Source organism: Toxorhynchites rutilus, chromosome 2 (genome assembly GCF_029784135.1).
Source record: "Toxorhynchites rutilus septentrionalis strain SRP chromosome 2, ASM2978413v1, whole genome shotgun sequence".
Classification (NCBI taxonomy): Eukaryota; Metazoa; Arthropoda; class Insecta; order Diptera; family Culicidae; genus Toxorhynchites; species Toxorhynchites rutilus.
In genome coordinates this window covers 74264373-74291894 of record NC_073745.1, presented here as the reverse complement: position 1 = coordinate 74291894, position 27522 = coordinate 74264373, and the positions used below count along the sequence as shown (strand labels likewise).

General features: G+C 39.3%; 1 protein-coding gene across 1 annotated transcript in view; it reads left to right on the top strand.

Moving 5' to 3' along the window:
* Window positions 1–27522, top strand: part of LOC129771369 (sine oculis-binding protein homolog B) — a 123792-nt gene that overhangs the window by 71659 nt on the left and 24611 nt on the right. The window lies entirely within an intron of this gene.

Genomic DNA, 27522 nt, shown 5'->3' with positions numbered 1-27522 from the left:
ACCATATCTGATCAAAACAGAAAAAATTGCATAACAAGAATTATGTTGGTTCATTGGATGGCTCGATTTCGTAGATATGCATGGTTCTCGAGTAATTTCCGGTTTGACTGACATGGGTCATTAAAAAGTAATCATATATTCTCAGGTGACATGGTTTGTTTTCTTGCTGGTACTTCCGGAGAGCGCTATACGTACAGGATAACCCATTTCGATTTCCATTCAACTCGCGCATCGCTCCAGTTTCTAGAATCGCGCTACGGAAACAGGTCAATCTCCATAACAACTAACAGATTACAGTCAATCATCGGAGGATACTGTATCTTTGATCGCCCCCAAAATCCAACCCAGATTGCTGCTGCTAATCGATCAGCCACTAGCCCACCATCTATCGCCAAACCGTGCCCACGCGTCTAGAAGATAATATATCTGACGGTGCGAATTCAAACGAGTGCCGCCAGCTGCCATGTCGCTTCACACTTTCGCTTGCTCCTGTTTTTGGTGTAATTTGTTTCGGAGCGATAACATACAAAAGCGCAATCAATCATGAACAAAGTGCTTCGGTTCGGACGGACCCGGAGTTCCGTCATTTCCAGACGAAAATATACCCCTCGTCATGGAGATAAGGTTAAATTAGAATGACGTTTGAAATGTGACACCACAACATGACGGGTTGAGCTTCACTAAGGCTGCTCTCGGAGCGGCGTTAACACAATGGAAAAATAGTGCACGATTCAAGAAAACATCATGTGGAAACCATTGGGAGTAATGAAAACATAAATTAAGACCTTTCTCTCGACTACCGGATGGTCAATTGTGTTACATAAGATGAAGTCAGCTCGACGTGTAATGTTAACAAGTTAGTGAAAGGATCAATCGAATCGAAGTGACTTACGTAACTTATTTTTGAAGTTTGTCAACAACCTAGGTTACTTAAATTGTGACTCTTCTTGGGGACAGGCTTATTGTTTCTGATAATTCTTAAAAAATGGAATATGTGCTGTTAAATTACGAGTTTTATCAAGAGTTATCATTTTTGTCTGGAAAGTTCATTCCGATTTTATGGGATAAAACAAAAAAATTATAGGAGGTTGTGTCCAAGATACGACCGCATTGTTGACGTAGAACTACGCTGTTATTTTATATAAGTCGCTTGTTTATACCTTTGGATATTATTGTATAATGCTGTGAAATTTTAGAAACAACTGCTTAGTAGAATAATCTCTGAAATGGTTTTTTCATTGTAGAATCAGTTGACGATAATTGATTGATGATTCATTCTTGCCCTCGCAAAACAATCGTATGTCGCAATTTATTTCATGTCAATGCATTGAAAATTTACCTCGAACGCTATTCCGGTGGCCTTTTTCGAAATTGACATAGACTCAGTTACAGTCGATTATATACATGTTGCACCAGCACCATTATTCCATATCTAATAACTACATCAATATATCTTTGGCACCGCATGGAAACAACAACAATGACAACACTTGCAAGTATCAAATATCATGCTACAGGTATCGTTCGGGCAACGTAAACCAAGCGCCAAACAAGCGTTCACCATAGCATGCGTACAGAGCCATACATTGGTGGCTTGAAACTACAAGGAATATAAACACTTCTCATCATTTTGCGCTATTTTCAAAAGAAACGCTTCTGTTAATATTACTGGCCTCGAGAAGAGTTGCATTACTTTCTCATGCTCGAGAGAAGCGCAGCTGTCACCCTTAGTGGAGGAAGTTACACACAAAATTCCAGAACATTTACTTCCTTGGTGACTAAACAAGCGAAATAAACTCTTTCTGTTAATAACAACCTTGAAAACAGCAGCAATGCTTCATTATGATCAATATTAGCGCAAATGCAATCCTAGTTGAAGGCAGTTTTGCGACTGGCACGCGAACCCAAATAACTTATAACATTCCAGTAAGACATTCAAGATGCTTGGTATTTCCCAAATAATTTTTTGGTGCACAACCTTAACGTCTGCTTCACCATAACGTCAGTTTAATGCATTGATGCATTCTCAAAGGCATCAACGAAGCCCTTATGAAGACGGAAAATAAACAATGTTAACTGCTTGGAAAATGGCTGAATTATGCCATACAGCTTGTACTCTGCTGTAACACCCATCGATGCAAATTCGCTGATGAGTTTGTCAAGAGCGACCGCCTTCACCACTAGCGGGGGGAGCTTCATTTTGGTTGCTGCCTGGGTAACGGCGTTTACATTTTCGACCAACGCGCCGAAATCGCCTACTTCGCTGTTGTTCGTTGCGGTGTCACACTCGCGAAGGCTCGGTTCAGTGCGAGCGCTTTTCACTGCACCAACACCGCGTGCATCATTAGATGACGCTTGCCTCGAAATTTTATTGCCCCTGGCAATGCGTTCGTTTTTTGCAGGGCTCGAGCCTGCCTTCCTCTTCTTCTTGCTCATCACACACTACGCGAAGCGTCCAATTTATGACGCGGAAAGAAAAGCTCACGATACGAATAATGCGAAAAACGAATAGAAAAATCAAACGACGATATCCAAGTTGGATTACCACTGGTGGGGTTCAATCTTAGATCGAAGCGTAGCGAAAGCGAACTGATTGCTCAACAGTCCGATGCCGAATGAAAGTTTGCCTCAGCGAGATCCACTGTTTATACTCTAGGCAAGTATTCCCCTTCATTCTTCTACTTTTCCTTTGTTCACGGTGACTTCAAATCTTACGATTTCCCCTCCGTTGGTCGTCAATAAGTTGCTCGTTATTGACAGCTCTGTTCGGGAAAGTACACAAATGGACAGAACAAATGTATGAGAAAATGGAAACACTTAAAGTTTTCATGAATTTTAATCATTTACTAACCAGGGAATTCTAATGTATGGCACATTAAACAAATCTTACGGAATTTCCAATTCGTTTACATACTAAATCCGTTCGCGGCAAAAATAGTTAACGTTAACTTTATTTCATAAAAACGTGACCTGTTTTCTGATTTGGCACCCTTAATGAAAGACGTAGTTCTACGTCAAAAAAATTAAAGGTATCTTATCTTCTTTGTTTTTAGGAGGTTTTAAACTTTGCAGTTCATTCGCCTCTATTAAAGGTAGAACTAATAAATTCAATTATATATGCACCGTTTTGTTCCATTATCATTCATTTCACACAATGATCAATTCCTGTTGAGAAGCGGTTGATGCATCGCGTAGTGCTTCTGTGTCCTCGCACGCACACATTGTTGTTGTTTTGATGCGTTGCCAGAGGTAGAAATACGGTTAAAACGTTGACTGCGTCAGTCACCGGTGACTGACAGTATAATTAATAATAAGTATAAATTAGTATATTAATTAATAAAAGTAATTAATATAAAGGGTGTGTCACATCAAATTGCATCACGGAAAAAACGCTGTAGAAATTTAATTTTTAGGAATTATATCTTCAGCTTTCGCTTATAATCAGGTCGTGAATTAATCCTGTGCACTCATTTCGAGAATCCGGAGTTGTCACATCGGAACATCGGTAAGATGCTGGGAATCGACCAATCCACGGTCAGCAGAGTACTAAAACGATACTTCGAGAACCTAACCATCGACCGGAAGGTGAAGAACGGCAAAAATGGATGCTCCGTCAGTGAAAAAGATCACAAGCGCGTGGTTAAGCAGTTTAGACGTGATCCGAGAAGTTCGGTCCGGGATGTCGCCAATAAGCTGAATTTGTCAAGTTCATTCGTCCAGCGGACCAAGCAGCGAGAGGGCCTGCGTACATACAAGGTTCAGAAGGCTCCTAACCGCAACGAAACGCAAAACATGGTGGGGAAGACGCGAGCCCGGAAGCTGTACACCGAAATGCTGACGAAACCGCATTACCTGGTAATGGACGACGAAACCTACGTCAAAGCGGACTTTCGTCAGCTGCCGGGCCTGTTGTTCTTCTCCGCAGAGGACAAATTCAGCGTTCCGTAGGAGATTCGAAAGCAGAAACTATCCAAGTTTGCCAAAAAGTACATGGTGTGGCAAGCGATCTGCTCTTGCGGAAAGCGGAGGGCCCCCTCGTGATGACCGGCACGGTAAACGGGCAGGTTTACCTTAAGGAGTGCCTACAGAAGCGCTTACTACCACTATTGAAGCAGCACGAGGGCCCGACCATCTTCTGGCCGGATCTCGCTTCGTGCCACTATTCAAAGGACGTGTTGGAGTGGTACGAAGCCAACGGGGTCACCTTCGTGCCAAAGGAAATTAACCCGCCCAACGCGCCGGAGCTTCGCCCAAAAGAGAAATATTGGGCGATTATGAAGCAGGACCTCCGGAAGAACCCAAAAGTTGTCAAATCGGAGGCGGACTTCAAGATAAAATGGATTTCTGTTCAAAAAAACTACAACCTGACGTTGTACAGAACCTTATGGACGGGGTAAAGAGGAAGGTGCGAGCATACGGGCTTGGGCTCGAAGTATGAATAAAAAGAAAATGCCAAAAGTTGTTTAATAGTTTTTATTTTACTGTCTAAAATTTGCAAAAGGATCGGTCTACTGGGCGAATTTTTACAGCGTTTTTTCCGTGATGCAATTTGATGTGACACACCCTTTATGAGCTCATAAGCATTCATTCCCTTTCGAACAGAAATACCTTCCACTACGATAACAAACGATGGTTCTAATACGTTTAAAAATGTCCATCCAATCGCTATAAAACCGTGGCACTTAACGCGTTAATAATGGTTGAGAAATGTAAAATAATGAAACAAAATATAATTGCCTCATTCACGAGTCGTTAGTCATCCAGCTAGCGAGTGGACGCCAGCGGCTTCCAAATATTCTTTATTTGGTCCGATAGTTAGAGTTTGGCGTTGGTTTTGGAACTGCGAAAGTTTGAAGTCTCAAACGACCACCTCAACCTCCTGATTTGAGAATACAAAAGAATACTAGGCACAAAAGTCATATAGTTAGTCGCCGATTCGAGTCATTGTAGAATACTTCCGGTAACCATATCATTTTAAAGGAATTTCTTCTGTGACCAGGTTGAAAAATATATTGTCGATTTGAGTAATGTTGAAAACGTGTCTCGAAGACCTTCTTAGGTTTAAAAAATAATCTCGGTTGTCGCGATTGAATAATATTTTGAAAGATAGTACAAGTGACGAACATCGAAATACATAGTCAGTTTTAGCGAGTTTAAAAGAGTTTCCTCGGTCTTCCTAGCGATCTTCTCAGGTTGCCAAAAATAGCCTTGGCTCTGTGATTGAATAAAAAAATATATATAGAGAGTTTTTAAAGGAGTTTTTTATGACCTTCTCAGGTCAGGTAAAAATATATAAGTACTACGCACGATGAATAACGAAATGCATGACCGGTCCGATAAAAATGTATATTTTCTTCAAATCTCATTTCGCCGAATAGTTGGGAGTTCGCGTTTTAGAATCACATCACTTACCGCAGTGAATCCTGATTTTTCTTAACCATTCCCACTAACAACTATCCCTTCCATGATAAACGCTAGGGAACCACGCTATAGAGGCGACCCTTCTGGCCTTCGCGCGGCGAATATCATACTAACATTCCTTTCCGTCCCCTGGTGACTGTAAGGACGTGGCCGGCGTCGTTATTGACCATTTAATGCTCGAATCGCCGAGAATTGCACAACGAGAATGATTTGCTAGTCCCAAGCGTCAATCTGTGTGTTCTTTGTGCAATTTAGTTGGTTCAGGTCAATCACGGAGAGCAACTACGAATTGTACAGTCTTCCCAAGCTCAAGCTCAAGCTCAAACGACCACCTCAACCTCAGTTTCGATTTTGCTGTCGTGTTGAACGGACATGCAATTCTGCAAATCCTCAGAATATGCACAAAGCAAACATAGCGCAGGAGCTAAGCAGAAGAGAGTTGTTGCAAATAGCATTCGGGAACAACATTCATCCTTCAGCCAACGAGCAGAAGGTTTTCTCGAGCGGAATCGCATCGGGGGGACAGTTGTGAATGACAGATGTCAAACTGGTATGATTAAATCACACGTAAGCATGGTAGATGTTATGCGTTGTCATGCGTTGTTGATGTTGGTTTAAACACAAAATTGCTTGTGGCTTTTTTTTATCCCATCTGTTTATTTTATTAGATTCATTTAGCAATTCAACAGTAACTGAGCCGAATTTATCGGTGTACATTTTTATCTAACGATAATTTTGTTGTATATTACACAGTAGCCATTTTTGGAGTAAGAGTATTTCTATCTTATCGATACACATTTTTATATATTACACAGTAGCGATTTAGGCTTAAGAGTATTCCTATTCCTTCGATACACATGTCGCATTTTTTCGACGTAAGAATATTCCTATTGTTCGAATTTTCACAGTTTCGACCATACACAGCGGGACTGTTGATAAGAGGCTTCCATTGTTGTGTTATTTGTGTTATCAAATACCGATGCAGCAGATCGTAGTGTGAGCGGTAAGGGACTGAAATTACCGTCACATGACCGTCACACAAACTGTTAGAATTTCAACAAGATACATTCATACATTATGGAGTGCTTAGAATTAAGTATATTTAACGTCAATTTCGTTCAAAAGAGTTGTTTGTTTATTTATTGTGCTTAAATATTATAATTTCAGCTGTTCAGTTTCTATAAGACCACTTCAAAATTCATAAGTATTATCAATGAAGAAATCAGAATGATCGGCTGATTTACATGCCAATAATTGGCAACCTTGCCATTTCAACTAATAACATTGAAAACTCGTGTTGAAATACTATTTACCAAATTCGGCTGAACTCGATATTCTCGAGAATCGGAATTTTCGATATTTTCTCATTTCTCCTAAATTACTACCTTCAGCTCTTCAATCGTGGTGTACCGTTTTCCCTCAGCGTAGATTCTGCGTACAAGGATACCCCCTAAGATTTTCAACAGGATTCAAGTCTGGAGAACGAGCCAGCCAGTCCATAAAATTATGTTTTTGATCCTTAATCCATTGCTTAGTTTACTTGCTGGTATGAATAGTAGCATTGTTTTGCTGGAATGCGACGATATGCACGTAAAACGGTAGGAGAGAGGATTCCAGAACATGTATGTAATCTTTGAATGATGTGAAAGCTATCTTGAGCTTTCCAGTTGCACAGAATCCCGCCCAAAACATGCACGAGCCTCCATGAAAATTCCTGGTTGAAAAATACTATCCCTTCTTCCGTAAATCCCGCCAGTACCCGTTGAAACCATCAGGACCATCCAAATTGAGCTTTTTTTATCAATGAACATAACCTATACATTGAAAAACTTTTCGTTATGGTATATAGCAAAATGTATTGTTTTGGAAACATTCTTTGTCACAACATACCATGTCCCACTGTCGGTTCATGTGAGCTTTGGCAAAACGTAGACGTCTTCGAATGTGAGATGGTGTAAGATAAGGAGATTTAACCTTTCAAGCCCTTTTTATGTGAGGATTTTTTAACAAAATTTGACGAATTGTCACCCGAGTAACATCTCTAAGGTAATATCCGAAGTAATGAAAGCGAATTGACTTTCTTGATTTCATTGCGGGAGAGAGCTTGTGTAAATTCAGGAGTGTTTTAGGTTTATTGGGGACTTTTTCCGATCGATCATTCACTTATCGTGAATTCGAACATTGTTACCGAGTTGAAAGTGGCGTCAGAATGCAGCGCATTTCAAGAGATGGAAATATTTCTCATTGGTGGAAGCTGTGTTCTCCAGTGGAAAACTGAAGCTGAAAATTTACCCCGCATTGGTTGTTGTCATTGTGTGAAAGGTGGTGCATAGCATAATTTGTGAGTTATTTCTTTGGGAAACGGTGTTTTTGGAAACGTTGCAGATGTAAATTTGCAAAAGATACTGAAAACTATTTGGATATTAAATAGATTCAGTATATCAGTTTCGCTCAAGGCAACGAGCAAATGTTGAAAATTTATTTTTTCAAAAGAAAGAAATTTTTATCGACCTTTTGTAAGTGTATAACGAACTATTTAACACCACTTTTTTGCCAACATGTTTGTTATCGAAAAGGAATCAATCATCATTGATATCATTGAATGAATACGAGAAATTGGTTACATTTCACTAACATAGCTAATAAGAAATATTGTCAAAATATTGAACTCCCGGACCCGTCAGGCTAACTGGAGAATGGGCCGTTTTGCGATGTGATTCTGTTTCCAGGAGCGTAGTGTTTCAATTTAGGGAACACTATCGCCTATACCATTGATTCCCAAGACTGATTTTTTTTTCGATTGAGTAGCTTTTCCCGTCCGTGTTACACACCACTTCGAAGTTCGAACCCTTGTGGGTACATTCTGGAGCATCCTTTGAAGGTGAACGCGACCGGCCAACGCTTCATAGGCACGGAACATGTAGCTGCGGATAGGGATGAACATGTGCTTGCCACAGTCCTCCTTCCTCATGTGGCACTCGTTCGGGTAGAGTTTGTTGTCCGATCAGCAAACATAAAGCCCATTTATACGTTGCTATTAGCTGACTTGACAGTGAGCAGCTACTGGGCCGGTGAAATCGCTTGACAATTGGTTGACTCGCCTTGTCCGTTTACACAGTGTGAGCTGCTGACGAAGAAACTTGATACTACAGCATTGGCTTACTAGGGATGCCACACGATTTTTCAAATGTCCATCGAATAGTCAGAAACAGCAATCAGGTCCGAATTTGACAGATGATTGATCCGAAATCGACTTCTCTACAGTTTTCGTCTCAGGTTTTACATTTATCATTACACAATTCTATTGTGAAATACACGCTGACCGTGCATAAAAATACTTTGTGCTGAATTTCTTCGAACTGAAGGTAGGATAAATGATCTTGGTTTGTCCGATTTGGGGTGTTTTTACGCAACTAGTAAATGCAACTCGATTTCATGAAAATCACATATAATCGATACGAGTTTGGGCTTGTTGAAAAGTCCCAAGTTTCTAGTTGGTAATACTACCATCAGGCGTTGGAATTATTCAAATTTTTATGTTTTTTAACGATTTTCCTCAAAGAGGAATAATGATCATGGTTTGACCACCTCTGATCATGGTTTGCCCGGCCTTAGAAATCACCATTCTTGATTGAAAACCTTCGAATTCTCAAGTAGATGAGTTTACTGTCATCATATTGATCCATTCATAATTTATGCTTTCTTCAGAATATTGCATATTGCAAAAATACAATAAATTAGAAATATTTTTTGACGTAGGACTACGTCTTTCATTAAGGGTGCCAAATCAGAAAGCATGTCACGTTTTCATAAAATAAAGTTAACGTTATATATATTATAACGTTTATAACTTTTTTTTGTCGCGAACGGATTTTGGTGATTTACATACCAAACAAATCGGAAATTTCCTAAGATTTGTTTGATATGCTATACATTACAATCCCATAGTCTGTATATGGTTTAAATTGATGAAAATTGGAAGCATGCCCATTTCCTCATACATTTGTTCTATCCATTTGTGTGCTTTCCCGAGCAGAGCTTTCAATAACGAACAACTTATCGACGAGCAACGAAGGGGAAATCGTAAGATATGAAGTCTCCGTGAACAAAGGAAAAGAAGAGGAACGAAGGGGTATATTTGCCTAGAGTATAAACAGTGAATCTCGCTGAGGCAAACTTTCATTCTCCGTGATGAAATCTACTAAATAACATCGCTGCTGGGGGAGCTGGACGGCGAGGGATCCAATGCCTTTCTCAAGGCAATGGGGGTGGAGGAGCAATATTATGGATAAAGTAAAGTTTTCCAAGAGCCTTTTTGAAGGTTAGAGACGAATGAACTGAAGAAGTTTGAAGTCACAAGCATGGAAGGAAGGCAAACTTTCAGTATCGTTCTGTATTAAAAGCAATGAATATTGCTTGTTCTTCCTTGTTTTGTGGCATCACATGTCTTCTCACTCGCTGATGTCTCTGACATTGCAATCATTGCATCAAACTGGCGCCATTGGATTAAAGTTCTGAGCTACACAATTGTGTGGGGAATCATGAACCTAGGCTATCGTCAGCTAACCAAGAAAATAAATGTTTTGGAATTTGTCAGTGATTTGGATTCGCATGAACGTAGGAAAATTCTCTCCACAAAGGATGACAGCTAAGCTAATCTGGACTGGCAATATTAACAGAAAAAGCTTCTGTTAAGAAGAGCGCAAAACGGAGATAAGTGTTTGTATATTTAGTTGCTTCAAGCCATCGGTATATGGATAGTCATAAGCGTACGTGCGTGCTTCATAACCCGTACGTAAAAATAGTGCATCTTCGCTACGCTGAAACCCCATTTGTATCTGCTCCCGTGTGCATTGGGCCTGTAACAATATAACAATCGCCTAATTTTTTAAGCTATGATTGACGATTGTTTGGTGTTGCAAATTATGCAGTCGTAATGATAAATATAAACAAGGAGAGGAGATAGCGGAAGGGAAATATTTACGCTAGTGTATTGATAATGAATCTCTGCTGAGGCAAATATTTAGCCTTTTTCCAAGCAGTTAACATTGTTTGTTTTCTGTCATCAATGCATTGAACTGACGCTATGGTGAATCAGGTGTTAAGGTTGTACACTAAAAAATTATTTGGCAAATACAAAGTTATTCAATATGTTATATTAAGTTATTAATTTATTTGGGCTCGCGTGCCAGTCGCAAAACTGCTTTCAACTAGGATTGCATTTGCGCTAATTTTGATCATAATGGAGCAGTGCTGTTCTTTTCGAGGTTGTTGAGATTAACAGATAGAGTTTATTTCGTTTATTTAGTCACCAAGAAGATAAATGTCGTTCTGAAATTTCGTATGTGATTTGGTTTCGCTTGCCAGTAGCAAAACTTTCTCCACTAAGGATGCCAGCTGCGCTTATCTCGAGCATGTATTGCGCTTCGAGCACAAGAATGAATCATCAAACAATTATCGTCAAATGATTGTACAATAAAAAAACATTTCAAGGTGACCAAACTGGTAGAATGGTTATTTCAAAATTTTCGTGGCTTATAAAATAAATATCCGCAGTTATAAACAAGCGACTTGAATTTAACTCTTAAAAAAACTTAGAAAAAACTTAGTTCTACGTCAACAATGCGGTCGTGTCTTGAACACAACCTCCTAGAATTTTTTAATATCTCGAGAATGGTTGCATTTAGAAGGAGATTGATAAAGAGCTTTTTTGTTTTAAATCATATCAGGATTCATAATTTGTGGCTAAAAATGATTGTTAACATACACAAATTCCAAGCTTCCAAGATCCATAAATAAACGATGTTCCACAAAGTTCGTTAGAAATTGCTTCACCATCTTGGACTCATTTTTCAAAACTTTTCTACATGGCTTCTATTTAATATGAATTTTTTTTTTAAAGTTAAAAAATACATATATAAATTAAAAAAAAATGAAAATTAAAAATGACAATAAATTAGAAATATTTATTTTTCAAATATCTCGAGAATGGCTGCATTAAGAAGGAGATTGATGAAGAACTTTTTTATTTTAAATCACATCAGGATTCATCATTTGTAGCTAGAAATGATACAAAAATGGGAAGTTTCGAAAATTCATAAAAATTCCATGTTCCACAAAGTTCGTCAAAAATAGTTTTACCATCTTGGACTCATTTTTTAAAATTTTCTACATGACTTCTATTTTATATGAAAAAAAAATTAAATAAAAAGTATGAGTTTGTATCTGAAAAAAAAACCGCATGCAGATTCTTTGTTTTGGAGTCCTTTTAATTAGGTCTGTTCATAGTGTCAAATAATGACAATATATATGTATATTGGACATTGATATTATTTAAGATTAAAAGTGATCACTCTTGCTTTTAGTTGTTTTGGAATAACATCCACTAGTTTTGGCGTATTCGATGGAAATGTTAATCTGTTCATCAATTAAGGTTATTTCTTTAAATATCTCTAACTGTTCTGTCTAAATATTTCCATGAATTTTTAATATGTATCAAGTATCAATAACCTTGAAGCAATCGTAAAATGACGACATTCTTATTCCATGTATTTTGGATCACTGTTTTGATGGAGGTCAAACCAATTCCATTCTACACGAACTTCCCTTCAAAATATCTTTCGGGATTTGAAAGTATACCTTTTGACCCATTCTCCCATATATAAAAACCAAATTGTCAACAACTTTGGCAACCATTCATCTCCATACCATTATAGCGGGTATTATATCATTATACCGTCAAGAAGAGTTAGAGTAAAACAAACATTAATTTTAGACATTAGAAAAATTCTCACCTGACGCACTATGATTTCATTCTTAATCATCTCAAAACGTATCGAATCACGCAAAGTCGAATGAATTTATGCGTTCCCCGGTAGAGTTTCCACTTACAGTTCAAGTGAAATTTCATTCTCTTCCTGTCTCCGATGTCTGATTCATCCTGTCAAGCGCATCTTTCCGTCCAACTTGCGCCGCAGCCTCTGGCAGCCGAATGGAGCGAAATTGAAAACCGATGCGAACGTCTGCATTTCATTTAAAGTCATGATCTCAGGCAATTCGTGAGCAAGGTTCCGGTTGGGTCTGCACTAGAACACAGTCTCGTACCAAAATAAAAAAAACTTTCGTCGGGTAGTTGAGTTACAACGGACACGGCACATTATAGGCAGGTCGGTCAAAATGCGATATTACATCAAACTCATTACACAGTCATCATCTCGCCATCAAGCGAGGTCGAGTTCGCGCACGTGGGACGGACAGAACTAAAGTCATCCCTCCGGAAGGGCAACCAGCTAGAAGAAGACGTATCAACAGTCGGAGCAACGAGCAGATTCGCATTAGCGCAACTAGTAAACAGAACCAGGCCCAAGACACCCCACTTCTCAGTAACCCGTGCGGCCGATGCTGGCGAGTTGAGTTAATTAATTTAATAAGTGCAAAAACGAGAACTGAGCAGAGCGGGGTTGGTGTTACGTTACCTCGCCAGCATTGGAGACGATCAAATTTAAACCGTATGTCAGACGGTTTTCTTTTTAAATCCGTGCTGCCAAATGGGTTTGGAAATGGTTTCAAGTGATGCCCTCACTATTGCCAACACTGCCAATTTCGCTCAAATTTTATGACAAGCGGACATTCTTTGTGACCGGTGCCATTTTTGCTGATTTGTTGGACCGATTCCACTGAAACGCTACTTTGTCTTTCTAAAATTTTAGGATTCACCTAAATCAGACCGCACAAAGAAAGCAAATAAGAAGGGAAACATTTGAGTAATGATCCAACTTATGTTTTTGATTTCCTCAAGAGTTTTGTGGAACATTTGAATTTGAGAAGCCGAGTTCTGGGATACAATGTTGTGCGATGGGCGACAGCTGCACTCATCTTATGTGACATTATATTGTGGAGGGTCGAACGAATGGGATCATAATCGGTGCTTCTAAAATTACGTTTGCCATTTGTGAATAATTTTCCGGCGAGACGCTCATGGGCGAATATTCACACCCAGTAGTGATTTATGGTCCCGCAACAGGTAGTAGAAACGTTAAAACAAATTGAATATTTTGCTAGGAGGTACTCGTTTGCATCGTTGGAATGTGAAATCGATTATAGATCTGGTTACTTCCAATTTGCAGCACTAATCAATTGAAAATCCTCACAGCACTACCCGTGGTGGTTGTTTCCACCGACCGAAACTCTACACCCCAGCCACTGTCAGCAATCTGCAGCACTGTGAAAATGGATATCCTGTCCTATTCCTGGTAGAAGGGAATAATTTCAGTACCATCAACAACTACACAATCCTCGGGAAAGGCGTGTGCGGATATTATGTTACCCCTGCAGCACAGTATTGGGTGCAGAAAGTATCCATTTTCGGGCGCTTTCTCCGTTTACATCGGGTAGTGTTTCGCTCCCTCCTACCGGACCCGATGCTGCTTTCTGCTGCTGGGGAAATATAGGACAGAATTGTTGGTACTTTGTGAAATGCTGAGCTGAGCTGGTCCACTGTATCTGGGCTGCTAGTGACTGCTAGTGGATACACTAACATTGTCAGGAGCTGAGAAGGCAGTCTTGAAGGGGGAAATATGTTATTCCTCGCTAACTTTCCACCGTGATAAGGCAATATGGGAAAAAGATGAATTAGTTGTTTGTTGTGTTTAGTTCTGAAACAGGATTCTCGAAATGGTGGAAATCGATATGTCGCCAAACATTTTCCCTTTTGTAGCTGATTTGTTATTATTGAGTGAATTTTGCAAAGATTTTTATTTAGAATTATCATGTTATTGGAAAATATGTTTTATTATGAGACTAGCAAAATTGGGTCTATGTTGAAATATACTATCTGGATGGATTCGAATGCATTTGACTGGAAAAACTGATTCCTGACAGAAATTTGAAATCAACAATGAAACATTGCAAGTAGATCTGATTTGGAAAAGCATATCCAAACACCGAAATATTGTCAGAATATTCGCTTGTCATCCACTTCCAAATCCAGCTGAACTATGTGGTGCAGAAATCCAGCCACTCTAGAAAATTTGGGTTGCTCTGAAACCACCAAAAAATCTGCTGTGCTCGTGAAAAGACAGAAGCCATCATATCCGAATTATTTTCACTGCTTGGATCGCCCAAGAAATATGTTGGATAAATAAATTTTCCGTGTTTTTATTTATTTTCTAGCTGACCCGGCAAACTTCGTGCCCAGAATTTATTTTACGTTATCACATTCACGTTTTCTTACTAAGCGCACGATCGTGGGTCCAATCTAAGAACTGTTCATTGATACAGGGTGGGCCATTTAAAGTGGAAGCATCTGGCAACCCCATAACTTTTGACAGAGATGTCAGATTAACAAATGTCATACCGCGTTGGAAGCGTCATTTCAGTACAATTTTAACCATGGAACAATACACACCTAAACAACGCACTGAAATTGTTCAGCTGTACATTCAAAATAACTTCTCAATTGTGTTAACTAAACGTGCGTGGAAAAATAAAAATAAAGTTAAAACATCGCCTGGAGACAACACTATACGTCGATTATATGCCAAATTTATATCGTCTGGTAGTGTTGGTAATGCCAGTCATCTGTCCAGACAACGTCCAAGACGTTTCGACGAGAATATTGATGCCGTTCGAGCCAATGTTGCAGAAACTCCATCGATATCAGGTCGCCATCGTTCGCAAGAGTTAGGCATCGCTCGAACCACTCTCCGACGCATAATTCGTGTTGATTTGAAAATGTTTCCGTATAAAATTCAACAACTCAACAACTTAACCCATCTGACTTACCACGTCGACTTGATTTTGCGAAATGGACCATCGAAATGGCCTAAAATGAACGTGGCTTTTGGCAAAAAATCATAATGTCTGATGAGGCGCATTTCAACTTGAATGGAGGAGTGAATAAACAAAATTGTCGGTTTTATGCTACTGAAAACCCTCAAAACGCAACCTCTTTACGACCAAAAAGTTACTGTGTGGTGTGGCATTTATGCCGATAAAGTCATCGGCCCGTACTTCTTTGAAAACGAAAATGGAGCAACGGTAACCGTGAATGGGGAGCGTTATCGGACAATGATAACCAATTTTTTATTGCCATTTGTTCGTGAAAATGAATTGGACAATTACTGGTTCCAACAGGACGGCGCTACATGCCATACAGCGGCTGCCACGACCAAATTATTGCGCGAAATGTTCCCCGGAAGATTAATATCGAAAAACGGCGATTATGACTGGCCACCGAGATCACCTGATTTAACGCCTCCTTCTTTTTTTTGGGAATTAAATTTTCGCAAATTTTCCCATTTTCTGCAGAGTTTTCCGAAAATTTTCAATTGTCATGTTTGGATGGAATATGTTTGATTGGAATATGTGTTTTAATTTTTTGTAATCCCCCTCCATTCCAGAGGAGGGAGGGCTGTCATACCATCATAGAAACATTTCTCGTACCCAAAAACTCTCACATCCCAAATTCGGTTCCGTTTGCGTGATTGATTCTCGAGTAATGCAGCCCCCCTTAGGGAGGGGAGAGGAGTGTCAAACCACCATAGAAACGTGTATTGCCCCCTACAACCTCCATATACCGAAATTGGTTCCATTTGCTTGATTAGTTCTCGAGTTATACAGAAATTTGTGTTTCATTTGTATGGCAGCCCCCTCTTAGAGAGGGATGATGAGTGTCTACTCACCATAGAAACGTTTCTTACCCCCTAAATCCTTCCCCTGCCAAATTTGGCTCCATTTGCTTGATTAATTCTCGAGTTATGCAGAAATTTGTGTTCCATTTGTATGGAAGCAGTATCTGAAGCTCTATAAGTTGGCAGCGAGCCGCATAATCAGGGAGATTAGCCGGATCGTTCCAGGGAAGGTTACGGAGGGCAAAGCGCAAGAATTGCCTCTGTACACGTTCAATGCGGATCACTTGAGCAACGTGATACGGTGACCAGATCGGCGAGGCATAATCCAGAGTACTGCAGCCCTAACGCACAGAGGAGCGCTTTCAGGACATAGATATCAGTAAACTGCGATGCGTTTCGGCGAATGAATCCGAGAACAGAAAACGCTTTGGCTGTTATGGTGGCGATATGTACGTTGAACGTCAGCTTGGAGTCACTGACAACGCCCAGATCGCGGATGGACTGAACACGTTCTAGAGGAGTTGTGTTAATTGATTAGACGTGATTGATCGGCGATATACCACGGGTGAACGTGATTACCTTGCATTTAGTGATATTCATATGCATACCATTATCGGAGCACCATTGCGAATGAAAGTTGATATCCGTTTGTAGCGCAGTACAATCCAGTATTGACTTGATTACGTTGAATATTTTTAGGTCGTCTGCATATAATAGCTTCCCGGATGACAATCGGGGGCATAGATCATTTATAAAGAGAACAAAGATAAGAGGACCCAGTACGCTTCCCTGTGGAACACCGGACGCTATTTCAAATAATTCCGATCGTGCAGAGTTGAGTTGTACGAACGCCTTCCGGCCCGTCAGATAAGGTAGTAACCAGTCCGTAATCCAGTTTGGAAAGCCCATGTGCTTCAGCTTCTCCACTGCGAAGGCATGCGGTACAGTGTCAAAGGCCTTCGAGAAGTCGACATAAATAGAATCGACTTGATTCTGACGTTCCATTTTCTGGGACAAGCTGCTTGTGTAGCACATCAAGTTGGATGTTGTTCAGCGACGAGGAACAAATCCCTGCTGGTATTCAGAAATCAACGGTGTTACTGCAGCCGGTATGACTTTATAAATAAGGGATTGTAGAACTTTTTCTAAGCAACAGAGTATCGAGATGATTGTTGGATGCTATGTAAAGAAGAGGAAGTCTAAAATAGTAAAAAAATGCGTTACGTAATATTTGAACGACTCATAGTTGCAAAATTAATAAATTTCACTAGTATCATGTCTGTGCAATCATAAATTATGTAGAACATACTGAGGAACGAAATAGAAATGATTCTTATTTTTTCAATTCATAATCAATCATTTATACAGAAATCATCGACAAATAACGTCCGGAATCTGCAGCAATGTTTAAAAAATAGTCGATTTTCACTGGTTTCAACTTACCCCAGGGTTGGAAAAAACATAGGGTGAGTTTAAATGCTCAGAGTTATACGTAAAAAGATTTTTCAGTTTAGTTTTCAAAACCACTACACTTTATTATCCCTATTTGATTACATGCGATTCTGGTGATATTTTTGATAAAATCAGTGTTTTCGGACCGATTGAGTCAGCGCGCGAAAATGTTTGTTTTGATTTCACGGAACAAGAAAAAGTAAACAAAAGCGAAGATTGCGTTGAAGCATTCCAATATTCTGGTAATGGCTGTCATAAGGTGGGTTGAAAGATAATGTTTACTATATATATTTTTATCGCGTCAATCCATCATTCCAAGTAAAAGTAATTATTTCCGTTTCGACTTACCCCGAATTTCAACTTGCCCCGGTGTACCTTATATAGATATCTCAAAAAATCACAATGGTTTGGTCATAATCGTAACTGTGACTGATGTCCTGATTTTCAACTCCGACCTATAGGGGGGAAGGGGGGTCTCCGTAGCCACATTGGTTGCGCGTTCGCTTAGTAAGCGATCGATCGTGAGTTCAAAACTCAGGGCCCCCATTGACCATCTTTGTGTTGTTACAGAATAGCTACGTCCACGCAACAATCATCAGCGATGGAGATCGATCCACGGTCGAAATAAGATCGATTCATCCATACAACTGCTCTGCACTACAAGACACATCGGGCTGCTGTTCTATAAATAACTCAACAATGATCAATCAACTGTCTTCGCTGTCCCGTCTTACTGGATAATGGGAAGAACAGAAGGAAATCTCTTACGCCTAAATGGCTACTGTGTAAATATGTACCATTTGCAATGGTATAGCAGGGAATACTCTAACGCCGAAAAATGGCAACTGTGTAATGTGCTAATTATAGATATGATAAATATGTGACATGTACACGATTAAAATTCGGCTCTGTTACAGCTAAAATGCTAATGAGCCTAAAATAAACAAAAGGGATAAAAAAAATATAGGGGGGAAGCTATGAAACAATAAGTAACGCTAGACAAACCCCCCTCCCCCTTACGTTACATAACACTCTGTGCAAAAAGTCAAAGTCGTTTGAAAAATTTTCCCAATACTATAGCTTTTCTAAGTAATGAAAATATCAACGTAAAAAATCAGGCATCTGCTCAGGCCGGAATTGAATGTACATACGGAAGTTCGTTATATGGAAGTAGTGACCTCGGAGGAACTTCCGACAAGTTTATAGAATTTCGAACAAACAGAGACGAAAAGTAAATTCTCACATCTGTTGGGATGGGTGCTTCCAAATTATCTGGCGTTTAGCAGAGAGGAACATGGACTGGTATAAATTGATGTTGTTTTACACAAAAGTTACTACTCCTTGGTTTAACCCTTTCATTCAGCAGTGTGCTCCGCCGAAGTGCTACCCCTGTACGGAGCACTGCGCCGAAAAGTATGCACATCGCGCTGGTGTGATCGAAGAGCAGTATGAATTTCATGTCGTCTAAAGACGACGCTCGTACACACAGCTCGTCGCGCGGATGTCGTCTATAGACGACACTTGTAACGAAAGGGTTAATGCAGCAGTTTCTGTCGTTACATTTCACTACTTGCAAATGGGATGTCCTTACGTGACTAGCGAATCACTCGACTTAATATCGTATTAATTTCGCTTCATCGATTTGGGAGTTTGCGAAATCAATATATTCTGCTTCAATGGGATATCCATCGATCGACATCAGCTAACGATTTCCCTGCATACTCAAAATGTTCTCTTTCCAGTTCCGGTTGTTTTGAGTTTTTCATCCAAGTGAGATCCCTCATGACCATAAGGAAATATTGAATCTACTTAACGCGATATTCGAGTTGTATTAATTGGTGTCTGCTTAGTGGCTGCTGTTAAGCTCATTACAATACGTGTTCTATAATCTTGGTTCAGGAAACACCCCTCATTTGGATCAAGTATCGAAGCTTGCTGCTCAAGCATACAGGGGCGCGTTTATCTATATAAATAAAAATGTAAGGCAAAATCTGTTGGCAAGCGGAAAACCCGAAGAAGAGATGGTCCGATTTTAGCCTCCTGTATTTTGTTGTAATTGGAAAATTGAATTCCCACATGTTCGAAAATTACATCATAATAAGCGTTGTTAGTCCATTCGATATGTGCGCAATCAAAATTGATCTTTGTTCGTAAGTGGAAATGGATTTTCAGGCGAAATAACGCATTTCCATATCTTATATCTATAAATAAAAATGGAAGACCAAATCTGTTGGTAAGCGCTAAACCCGAGGAAGGAATGGTTCAATTTGAGTCATCTATATTTCGTTGTATTCGGTTCTTCCCATAGATCAATATAGCGGAGAGAAAAATCGGAAAATTCGGTAAATTGAATTCCCATATGTTCTACAATAAGCTAAGCGTTGTTAGTCCATTTGATGTTGGCGCTAACGAAATTGATTTTTGTTCGAAAGTGGAAAAGGATCTTCAGACGGAATAACGCATTCCTATATCTTCTATCTATATAAACAAAAATGGAAGGCCAAACGTGTTGGTGTGCCCTAAACCCGAGGAAGCAATGGTCCGATTTGAGCTGTCTTTATTTTGTTATATTCTCTGTATCAAACATGTATTCCATGCAACGGAGAAACATTTTATTTCCAAAGGCTTGAAGAATCTTGAACGAGAATTGTGTCTGAAAATAATTTTGTATTATAAGGACGAATTTTTGTAGAAGTACTAGACAATTTATAGTAAAAGGAAATTGTAAAGGGTCAAAGGGTAATCAATCAATGAAGAGTTCAGTGATTGGACTCACCAACGTTCACTTAGTAAGAAAACGTTGATATTTGAAAGTATTCAAATCAAAAAATCTATTTTGGGCGTGACGAAGTTCGTCGGGTCAGCTAGTTTTGGAATAAAAATGGGATTGTGTTACATAACGATCAATGAATCGAACGAATGAACTGAAAAATTGAAAGCCTTTATAATTCAACAGCTATACAAACTTTAACACAAAGTATGATGCTTACAGTCAAGTGAATTAGAATACAAAATTTGTTGCAAATCGTAAAGTAATACAAAGTTGTTCAAAAAGTATAGCGATTATTGAACTTGCGCGAGTTACGTAAATTCGATTTAATTATTTTGTGGCGTTACGTTGGTACCCATGTCTCTTATTTATGCTGACATGTTCGGCCATTTTGGATGTCCAGTTAATTTTTGACAGTTGCTTTGCTTGCACGTTATTTTACTCGTGTTCAATTTTTGCCTATCACAAAAAAATGGATCAAATCATCTGTAGAAAATTTTGCATGAAAAACAATTTTAAATTCGCGAGCGCATTTGGAATGTTAACTGTGGAATATGGTGAAGCTACCTTGGACCAAAGCAGCGTCTAACAGGGGTAAAAAATGTTCTCAAAGGTCCGAGAAGATGTGAACGCGTAAGAGCGTGCCGGACGACCGAGCAGCTTAACAACAGACAAAAACATTGATTGATGAAGTGAAGAAAATAGTGTCGGGCAATCGTCGATTTACCATCAGAGAAGTTGCTAAACGTATCGATTGACTTGTGTCATTTGATTTTTACTAATGATTCGAGCATTAGATGGATAACCGCGGGATTCGTACCAAAAATACCCAATTTCGACCAAAAACAACATCGTATTTACATTGCTATAAACTCTGTTGGATACGAAATTTAAAATTCACGATACTTTTTGAACAAATCTCGTATACCCGCTCTGGCGGACTAGCTTCACAGCGGGACAGTTGATTTAAGGGTCCATTGTTGTGTTATCAGAAAGATCCCTGAGTTTTGAACTCATGATCGTTCGCTTTAGTAGCGGGCACGCAACCAATTAGACTACGGAAAACTCCCAGGTGTTGATAGTTTTAGACGGTCGTTATATCCCGTAGTATAACAGTTCGGCTGAAAAGTTCATAAGGTTGAAGTCTAGATGACGCCTCTTGCAAAAATCTACTTGACAATCACAAAGCACCATCTTTCAATGAATACGTGTCAAAATTTTACAGCAATGGGTCGGTTGGTTCGTGAGTTACACCATTGAGAGTGAAGCAACTTTTTTAATGTGTTAAAAATGGAAGAATCCGAATTTCGTGTATTGAATGCAAAATTGCATGAATTGGGCTTCAGATTGCTACCGCATCCACCGTATTCTCCAGATCTGGCTCCAGCGACTATTTTCTGTTCGCAGACCTGAAGACAATGCTCGCTGGCAAGAAATTCAAGTGATTACCGAAACTGAGGCCTATTTTGATGAAAAACCGAAAGAGTACTATAATAAAGGTATCGAAAAGTTGCAAGATTGCTATAATCGCTGTATCGCCCTAGAAGGCAATTATGTCGAATAATAAAACTGAATTTTGCAAAAAAAATAATTACTTATAAACTTTTCAGCCGAACTGTTATTGACTTCTGGCCATTTTGAGTATGGATCCACGAAAATGATAAAATATTACCAACATGTCAGCATTTGGGTCCGTTGGGTCAAAAACGGAAGCAAAATTGACTCTATCGAGAGGATGAGTGGGAGGTTCTCAGCAATGCAAGGGCGCAGAATGGGTCATGGGGGTCAAAAACGGAAAAAAAGATGAATTATTACACAATAACACAGTTAATTATTATACATTGAAGGTAGTGAAAATATGTCCCCTATTAAACGGTAAAAATATTCGCAGTTTTTGTCTATCTAACCAATCTCAACCCCATCGACGGTATATAAAATACATATTCGTTATAGAAAAGTAACTTTTTCATTCATAATTTTATTTAAAAAAAGAGCAACACAGATCATCAAGAACGGATTTGCTATGACCAAGCATCGAAAGTGTTTGAAAATGCTCGAACAACAGTGAAAAGATCCATACAGAACTCGAGATGGTCTCAATTCAATTTTTCTGATTTGGAATCTGGCCAAGACACCTAGTATCGATCCCAGAACACTGTTACTGATTGTTATTCCAAATCCCAAATTATCCCAAAAAACATTACATAAACAAAAGTATGTTTTTTCCGTTGTGACACACACCGGACCAAATCACACCGCATCAAATTTTAATGGCCAAAAATCATCTCTTTTATTTTATGATATATTTGGTCATTTGAAGCTTTATATAATGACTAAACATTATTGAATGAAAGAAAAGTAGTGTAGCTAAGTATACAATTTGACATTTTTTATCTAAACCTTATTGGTTTGGAAATATTGGGCGATTTGCTTAGGGGTTCCAAATTCCGCTCCCACCCCCCCATTTCCACTACTGAGAAGCCGCTATTCTTGATAATATGAATACGTGTCGGTACCTGCCGGAAACGCTACATGCTGGATAATATAAAACCACCTTAATTCAATTGTTTGAGGATATATCTCGGAAATTAAGTTTATTCTATAAAACTCCTTCCACGCTAGAACCAAGTTCACTTCTCAGAGAATAATAATAGGTAACGAGATCGTGATTCGTGAAACCGGTAACGCACGGAAAACACTACTATGCATCAGAGACTTAGACGATTAAGAGGGGTTCAACTAAAAGATAAATGAAACAAACAAAGCTCGTTGTGGTTTAAGAAACAAAAAAGAATAATTCATCGTGTTCACTGTTCATTAACAAGTGTTCAAATTAGCTTGTAAGCTGTCTTCCGTTCGATGTATTTTTCCGGTAGAGCACAAGTTAATTGGTCCAAATGAATCCATCACCGTTTTATGGAAAATCATCTAACGCCACTAAATTTGAGTTAAAAAAATAATGGCTGAAGGTATTTTCAATATTAAAGTTTAGTTCTAGGGCGGTCATTTTAAGGGAATCAAAAACAACAGATGAATAGAAAGAGATGTCGATACAAAAAACGATAGGTTTATACGAGGGTCACTATTTATATTTCGGGAATAGGAACAAAAACAAATAGTTAAGCTGCGAATATATTTTTATTGTTTTTCAAAGTACTCGCCACGATGATCGATACACTTTTGCATGCGCTTAAACCAATTTCCAAAGCATTTATTCCAATCGACACGAGCCTTTTTTTTAGCGATTGTCAAATTATGTGGGATTCAACGTGAACATAATTTTCGCACAACTAAGTGTTCATGTAAAATCGCATATATGCTGGTGGAACTAATGCTCAGGGATGCCTCAATCTCACAATAGCTTACATGACGATCTTGCTTAATCATTTCGTGCACAGCATCGATGTTTTCTGGCACTACAATCGATTTTGGACGACCTTCACGAAACTCGTCGGACAGCGAACTAAAGGGTGTGTCACATCAAATTGCATCACGGAAAAAACGCTGTAGAAATTCGCCCAGTAGACCGATCCTTTTGAAAATTGTAGACAGTAAAATAAAAACTATTAAACAACTTTTGGCATTTTCTTTTTATTCATACTTCGAGCCCAAGCCCGTATGCTCGCACCTTCCTCTTTACCCCGTCCATAAGGTTCTGTACAACGTCAGGTCGTAGTTTTGTTTGAACAGAAATCCATTTTCTCTTGAAGTCCGCCTCCGATTTGACAACTTTTGGGTTCTTCCGGAGGGCCTGCTTCATAATCGCCCAATATTTCTTTATTGGGCGAAGCTCCGGCGCGTTGGGCGGGTTCATTTCCTTTGGCACGAAGGTGACCCCGTTGGCTTCGTACCACTCCAACACGTCCTTTGAATAGTAGCACGAAGCGAGATCCGGCCAGAAGATGGTCGGGCCCTCGTGCTGCTTCAATAGTGGTAGTAAGCGCTTCTGTAGGCACTCCTTAAGGTAAACCTGCCCGTTTACCGTGCCGGTCATTACGAAGGGGGCGCTCCGCTTTCCGCAAGAGCAGATCGCTTGCCACACCATGTACTTTTTGGCAAACTTGGATAGTTTCTGCTTTCGAATCTCCTACGGAACGCTGAATTTGTCCTCTGCGGAGAAGAACAACAGGCCCGGCAGCTGACGAAAGTCCGCTTTGACGTAGGTTTCGTCGTCCATTACCAGGTAATGCGGTTTCGTCAGCATTTCGGTGTACAGCTTCCGGGCTCGCGTCTTCCCCACCATGTTTTGCCTTTCGTCGCGGTTAGGAGTCTTCTGAACCTTGTATGTACGCAGGCCCTCCCGCTGCTTGGTCCGCTGGACGAATGAACTTGACAAATTCAGCTTATTGGCGACATCCCGGACCGAACTTCTCGGATCACGTCTAAACTGCTTAACTACGCGCTTGTGATCTTTTTCACTGACGGAGCATCCATTTTTGCCATTCTTCACCTTCCGGTCGATGGTTAGGTTCTCGAAGTATCGTTTTAGTACTCTGCTGACCGTGGATTGGACGATTCCCAGCATCTTACCGATGTCCCGATGTGACAACTCCGGATTCTCGAAATGAGTGCACAGGATTAATTCACGCCGCTCTTTTTTGTTCGACGACATTTTTCCAAATTTACGAAAAATTGACAGTGCAGCATGGCCAACGTGATCTATACACTCTTATCTGATTATAAGCGAAAGCTGAAGATATAATTCCTAAAAATTAAATTTCTACAGCGTTTTTTCCGTGATGCAATTTGATGTGACACACCCTTTACGACCACGATTGAATTCACTATACCAGCGATACACAGTGGTTTTTGATGGAGCTTCATCGCCAAAAGTCAAATTAAGTTGATTGACGCACTCTTGTTGTGATAATTCACGTCGAAAGTCGTAAAAAATCATCGCACGAAAATGTTCACGATTCAGTTCCATTTTTTTGCCGAGACCAAACTTTCAACTAAATATAAAATAAACAAATAGCGTCCGTATGACAAAATGTTCTGAGTACGTATATCGTCAAAAATGTCAAACTTTACGATGGAACCGTCAGATGGACTCACATGACATCAGTGTTGCCAATTCCCGAAATATAAATAGTGACCCTCGTAGTTAGTTTCAACAAACAGATTAAGGAAACAAAAACGTTCGAATCCTTTCCAATACTTCACACGTTGTTTCAATAACTGCTCGTGTTCTGAAATGAAGTAGTAGCAGGGGATAGTAACTTCAAGCAAAAAAGTGGGAAAGATTCGAGATTGCTTTTATGTAAACAGTGAACTTTTTTAACACTCTAAAACTTGCACCGACTTGCACTGACAACTAAATGATATTGTCAATTTGTGCGAGATGCCTCAAAACTGCTGGGAATAAATATTGTTTATATACAGTAAGTTACATCTAATGCGACGTTTGAATTATTGGACAGACCTGTAATGTGACACGTTTAATTGGACATTTTTGTAAACATCGAGTTCGGGGCCTAAATTATGGCGCCACATTAAAGTTGCCACCAGACGTAGACACTGTACCACTCACATCGCCAATGTTCAATGTCAGGCCAAAATCGCCTCCAAAGCGACACTGAGTGGTGCCTCGGCATGTCGTATTAAATTTAAATTACTGTATTATATTGTTATTTATGTTCGCATCATAGGCAACGAACACACATTTATTTCCACTTGCAACATAATTCACGATGATTGGATGGATGAATATTCGACTTATACATGCATCTGGTACGACTATTGTCATGCGTATATACGATTTACTACAGACAACCAAAAATTAGAGGTCATTGGCCTGTAATTGGACACGATGATAGTGGTACAATGTCGACGTCTGGTGGCCATACTTTTGGTACCAAACACGATGTTTACAAAATGTCCAATTAGAGATGAAAATGTCCAATTATTTGTGTCCCATTACAGGTCTGTCCAATTAACTAAATGTCGAATTAGAGGTTACTTACTGTACATGCAAGGTTATTAGGCAATACCTAATAACATAATAAGTCTGTTGTCATACGAATATACGATTCATCACTGCCATAAAACAAATGGCGGAAAATATTAAAGTAAAATGTTCGCCCCGGAGAATCACCATTTTTGTATGTATATGGAACCTTTACAAACATTTATGTTCGTACAAATAGGAATTAATCAATTGACTTTTAGGGATTTGATATGAGTGGTGGCGACGGTTATAAAATTGCTCCGATGGGATTTGAACTCCGGTTGTTTGGATTATCAAGCCGCAGCTATCTCATACGGCTATCTGAAATATGATTTTAGGGCAATTAAAGCTCTTACATATGATACGAAAGAGTTGCAATCGGATACGTCATTCCTGATTGTTTATTGTGCTTTAGTGGAAATATCGCAAAATTTATATAGAAATGGTTCAATAAAGTTAGTACTAAACTTGTTTCAAGTAATCAAATAACATGAAGTAAAAAATTTCATTCATATTTTAACCATTTAAAACTGCCATCGGGCCTGCCCAGCAAACATTAAATCGTAAAAAAATCGAGGGGTTGTATTCGAGACACGACCGCTTAGAACGTGTCTTTTTTCTTTTGAAATTTGATGGTTTATCATTTCGAATATTATTTGCGAATACGTTGAAATTATTTATTTATTTAGTTATTTATTAAAAACTCTTTAGTAAAAAGTTCCGGGGACCCTGAAAAGGTTTAATGGCTTACGTAGTTTTGTAGAATCATTTCGAGATGCAACGGTCATTTTTGCCTTTGCGAGAACAATACACTAATTGGTCATTTATCGCAATTTGTTTCTTTATATCAATGCACGCATTGCACTGAATATTAACGAGAGGCATCTTCCGTGCATCGCCATCAAAGACGAATGAACTCTCTGAGTTTCAAGTGTCTATAATTCAAAAGAAGAAGAAGAAGAAGTGCATCGTCATTCAACAAGCATCAAACATGCGTCTAACAGATGTGTTGGCACGTTCCACGTTAAGTCCAGTGGACTGTAAAGCGGAAAGAACGTTTCAACTGTGTGGAAATAAACTCCTTCTTCCGCCTTGAGAAAGGCAGGTATTGGTTTCCACAGCAGTCTACTAGCTAGATATCGATGGGGCGAAGGTTTCCCTGGAAGGCAAAAGTGCACTTGGAAAGTCAAACACTTGTTACTTTTTACTACTAGGTTTTATTCGAACGATGTTGCACATATAGCGTGTGAAAACAGAATAACTTTAATCCGCGAATGGCATCCCTTTTTATGTGCATGGGA